Raw genomic sequence first — 6,121 nt, 5'->3', positions numbered from 1 at the left:
AAATTAATTTAATCTCTAATTTAATATCCCCTCAATCCTCTTATAAACATTTCCATAATAACATGTACATGTTTGTTGATTATATAAAATGTGTAATCAAATTTGGGTAAAATGGTTGGACAAAGTATATTAAATTCTATTGGTTCAAAAAAGTATATTAAAATCTAGAGAGTTAATATAAATGAACGTCGAAATTTAAGAAAGTTTTGTTATTTTAATTTCTTTTAGTTAAATTAGTACCTTTCATATATTTAGTTTTTTAGATATTAATTTTAAGAATTAGCATATTTAAGTATATAATTGTGATTCAGATATTTTCAGATTACTCAAAATATTTTGACTCAAGTTGGGTATGGTTCCATCTATTCGAATATTAATGTTTTAGACCATTCAAGTGTTTTCCCAATGTGGTTTGGGTTCGGTATACTTTACGGGTTTGATTCGGTTCTTCGAATACAAATATTTTTATTGATTCTAACCAAAACTTAACAAACTATTTATAAAATATTTTTAATTTTTTACCTTTTTACTTTTTGATTTTTTTTATTTTAACCAGAAACAAATAGGTTTGCCATCGGTTAATCAAAAACGAATACAAAATCTAGTCCACCCTAAGCAGAATCCCTAATAGGATTTTACCTTCGGTTTTGGAGTTATTAACAAAGTTATGCCACTCCTTTTCATTTAACTCATTAATTATCATTTCTAAAAACATAATTATATTTTCAAAAGTTATTTAAAAACAAATAAGTTAAAAAAATTAATAAAAACACACTTCTAATATAGTTTAAAAATCTAAAAATAAATTTCAGAATTTTACTGAAAATATTTTAAACAAAATAACATAATTTTACGCATTTAAATGAGTAAATTTATTAAATTTTAAAATTAAATAAGTCAAAATTATTCAAGGTTTAAATGTAGTGAGTCCCAAATGAAATGAGTCTAATTTTATAAATCTTAAATTTCAGGTTTAAGAATTTTATATGGTAACAATATATCGTTAATAAAACATTTTTTCAAATAAAAAAAAATACTATATTTTTATAAAAAGTTTTCAAAAACATTATATGGTTATAGGTATCGAAAAAATAATAACAAACAATATTAGATATAAACTAAATGAAGATAATTTTAACTAGATGATAATAAGCACATATTTATATATGAAATATTCACAAAAGTATTTTTACCATCATTTGAGAAATGGTAACAAGACAAGTCAACCAAATTAATTAACTAATCGGAATTAGATTTTTTTTTGGACAACTAATCGGAATTAGATTAAAATAATTTTAAACTTACAAACTCAAATTTAATTAAAATAATTTATTTTACAATTAAAAATCCAAATAATAGTTAGTCCACATATATAAGAAAATATGAAATATGAAATTATAGTATTTGCAACAATAGATTTTTATAATAAAAATTAAATTCGATTTTTAAATTAAAAAAATTCGTGCTTTCAAAGCGCAGATTAAAATCTAGTGAACACTTCAATTAAAAAGTGATCTGATCGAGCAAAATACCAATTGGTTTATGGTTTAGTTGGACCAAAACCAAATAGACGATGGTCATTCCGAAACTTTTAAAAATTTAAAGTTTTTTTTTAATTTAAGTATTTTCCAGTTTTGAAGGAAAACAAAATATCTGTTTTTTGACGAAAAACAGTTTTTAGTAGATTATTGTTTTACTGTTTAACATTTTGTCACAGAAAAATATAATTTTGAAAGAAAACAAAAATTTACGGTTTTGGAAAAGAATAATTTACAATATTGATGGAAAAAGGTAAATTCACAGTTTTAATGAGAATATAATTTTACAGTTTTGACGAAAATTGAAATTCGCTTACGAGAGTTAGAATCACAAGATTTACACATCTGATTAGTAATTGCATGCAAGAGCTGAATTACTTGTTTTTTGAATTAGAGTTCTAGAATTAAAACTATAGCTGACAAAAAGAAAAACAAAAACAAAAGAACTAAAGCTATAAAACATTAACATTCTTGATTTGTGTTTTGAATCTCTTGATTGATAAATCCCTAAATCAAGCACTTTCTCATTATTGTTTACAAACCTATCTTATATTTACTTCTTTGTTTACTGTGTTTAATCTTGATAGCCTAGTTTAACTTTGATTTCTAAAGTCTATAGTGTGTCCAAGTTTTTTGTGGATTCGATTCCTAAATACTACAACTGAGCCTCTTCTTTGAGAGAAAAAAAGTTGTTCATAGGATAACTAAGTGATATCATAAATTAAACTACTCTTATTCTGAAAGAGGGAGCAAGAATTTGAAAAATAATAGAAAGAAAAATTTAAAACCTCGAAATCGAATTGCTCTGATATTATATTGAATTAGGTGGTTGCTCGTGAATTTGCGGATATAACTATTATATGAAAATATATATTTTGTATATAATTTCTTAAATTTTTAAATAATTAGAAATATTAAACCAGTATTTGTAATATTATTTCGATTAATTGATAAGTGGTATTAGTTGGTTCTAGACTTACTTTTTTTTTTTAGGTGTAATTTAACTATATAAAAATCATCGGTAATCAAATTATAATAATTTTCTTAAGATTCATCAATGATCAACACGTAAAGAAAAGTCACTTAAGTGACTTCAAATGACTTCTCTTTTTTTTACAAAGAATGATTTTATATTTTTATCTTATAAATGATTTATATGGTCTTATAAAGAATTTTAAATTCTAATAAAATTATTTTATAAACCATGATAATTAATTTCATAATTTTTTTTTCCAAATGTTTATAGGTGATTTATAGAGCATGTGATAAGTAACAACATCGAAATAATCAGTCGAACAAACGGAGTCAACGTTGAAACCCAGAAGATTTATATAAAAAAAAAATTTATAAAACACTTGATTTTATATAAAAAAAATTTTCATTATAATATATATTATTTAAATAAAAAATAGATCAAAATTTATTACTCTTCTTTTTTTTTTTGAGAAAACGCTATTACTCTTTCTATAATTTTTAAATAAACACCTTATTTTTATAAACAATTTCGTCACTATATTATATATTTTATAAATATAAAAAAAAACTAATCAAACATTATTCTTTCTATAATTTTGAAAATTGGTTACCATAAACTTTATTTCTAATCTTATTAAGATTAAGAATTACCGACTAATCAAATTATAATAATTTTGTTAACTTTTTTCAATCATCGACATGTAAACAAAAATTACTTAAATAACTGGTTTTAAATATGTTGGAGTATTACTGATTTATATGCTCTTTTAATTAATTTAAAAATTACGACAAAATTATTTTGTAAACCATGATAGTTAATTTTATTAATTTTTTAAAAATCTTTATAAATGATTTCTAAAGTAGTGATGGACTTTATAAGAAATTAATTGTTATTATATACTTATATATGAATATAATTCTTTATGTACAATATATAATTATTATATTGATTTTATAAACAATTTCTCATTATTTTATATTTTATAATATAAAAGTTTTTGATCAAACATTATTACTATTTCTATAATTTTGACAGTTAATTACCATAAAATCTTATTTGTAATTTTTAGAGTAAATGGTTAATGTTAATAATTAATTATAAGCTTACTTTTTTATATTTTAGATTTAGTTAAAATAAATAAAATTAAAAATTATCGACCTATCAAATTATAATATTTTAAAAAAACTTTACCAGTAATGAACACATAAGTAAAAATCACTTAAATTATTTTCTATTATTATATAAAAAGATATAAGATATATAATATATAATTTTTTTTAACGCTGGATATATTATGATATTACAAATTCTAAGAAATATTACAGACGATTGTACAGCCGATAATTCTACTTGCCTTATGAGGATTCAAGCCTGACTGCATCACATGAGCCGCCCTATCGGATCCATGCTTGACAGTACTCCTTGCGCCATGCTGCAGATCTCTTGTATGCTGTTTTTCCATTAATTCACATAATTCTGCCTTCTTCGGGAATTAAAACCCAGACCTCCTGGTGTAGGAGCATTAATGAACCATTGGTCAAACCACTGGACCAATGGGGCTTCCACATAAATTTTCTTTTCAGAAACGATTTTTTATTTATAATAAAAAGCTCTTTCAAAAACGATATTTTATTTATAATAAAAAGCTATTCTATTACCCAAATGACTTTGTTTTTCAAAACGATTACAAGAGTAATCATATGATTCTTGTCGGATGGGAAAAGTGATGATTTCAACCCGGACAATTTTGGTCGTGCTTTTTCAGACCTGAACAATGAATAAGTGTGATTTTATACCCAAACTAAACAATAATCTGAATTTCATACCCGAACGCCTTTTCGGACCTGAACAATGAGTAAGTGTGATTTCATACCCAAACTAAACAATAGTTTGAATTCCATACCCGAACTTTAAAATTAACATAAAAACTACTTTGGCTAATGTTTGGTTAGTCAACCTTTAACTAAACTAATTAAAAAACACTCACTATGACTCGAACCCACGCCTAAAGAAGCCCTAAACTGAGCATTAAACCACTAGACTAAGACAAATTTTGTAAAATTTACATATATACTAAATTATATAGGTACCAAAACAAGTAAAAAAAATCACTAGCTTCTTCTCCCTGTGGCTATATCTCTCTCTCAGTTGCCAATTTCAGAAGTTTCAGTCTTTAGGAAGTTCTATTTTTGATAGTAATGAACATTTTAAAATCGCATGAGAATGTAACGTTGGGAGCCAAAAAGATTAGCTCCGGCTATAACACGTACACAAGAGCGGAGATTAGTTTCTTCCTCTAAAATGGATTAGCATGAACAAAGGCATTATCAAGCCCAAGAAATTGAATCCATTTGATCAGGGATCGATCCGCGACGAATCCGTGAGCAAACCTAGTATCGAGAAGAAGTAAAACAATGGTATAACATGAAAGTAGATATAAATTATTATATATGTAAATATGACAAAATTTACTATTGGCTAACCATGCTGAACTCCAAGCCGCACTGGCTACGGTGACTGAGCAGCTGGCTCAGATAACAGGGAGAAACCGAGCTAATGCTCCACAGCCAAGGAGGAGAAACCAACCCATTCCAGAAGAGCAACAATCCCAATCCAGTGAGGACAACTCGGACACTGACCGTACCGAACCGGACGAGCCGCGGTACGAACGGGCTGGGCGTGGGAACCGGCGGGAGTATCGGGTCCAAGGCGATGGAAGCCCGATCTGTAGGCGATTCCGAGATGAAGAGGTCGCTTGGCAAGGAGGCAAGGATCTCAAACTAACTCCTCCAACCTTTGCTGGAAAGGTCGACCCGGACGCTTACATTGAGTGGGAGAAACGCATGGAGTACATCTTTGAGTACTACCGCTATACCGAGGCCAAGAAGATCGCCCTAGCCGCAGCTCAACTGACAGACAATGCCTTAACTTGGTGGGACAGGGAAGTAGCCGAGGTTGGCAGGGTCTATAGGATCGAGACTTGGAATGAGATGAGAGCTAAACTCAGAGCAAGGGAATGGGAGAAGCGCATGGAGTACATCTTTGAGTACTACCGCTATACCGAGGCAAGAAGATCGCCCTAGCCGCAGCACAGCTGACGGACAATGCCCTAACTTGGTGGGACAAGGAAGTAGCCGAGGTTGGCAGGGTCTATAGGATCAAGACTTGGAATGAGATGCGAGCTAAACTCCGAGCAAGGTATATTCCCTCTTACTATCAGCGGGACTTACTAAAACGTTTTCGCAAGTTGTCTCAGGGTACTAGGACCGTGGAGGAATACTTTGAAGAGTTCGAGGCTCTCAAGAACAAGCTCAGGACGCGCGAAACCGAAGAAGTTATGATGGCACAGTTCTTGGAAGGTCTTCAAGACCGCATTGCTCGCAAGGTGGAGAGGCAGACTTACGTCAACTTCAACGATCTCCTCCACTGTGCCGTCCAGGCCGAGCAGCACATTAGGAGGAAGAACGCCTCTAGTGCCAGGAACAAGACGCCATGGGCTCCATCCGGATCCAAAGGAGCTGAGAAAAACAAGTCCGTTGAAGTGGAAAGCCGGTTCAAGAAGAACCAATCCGACCAGTCCAAACCAGGTCCAACCGAGCCAGGTAAA

This window comes from Brassica oleracea, chromosome C4, assembly GCF_000695525.1.
Source record: "Brassica oleracea var. oleracea cultivar TO1000 chromosome C4, BOL, whole genome shotgun sequence".
Classification (NCBI taxonomy): Eukaryota; Viridiplantae; Streptophyta; class Magnoliopsida; order Brassicales; family Brassicaceae; genus Brassica; species Brassica oleracea.
Note: the sequence above shows the minus strand (reverse complement) of the source record.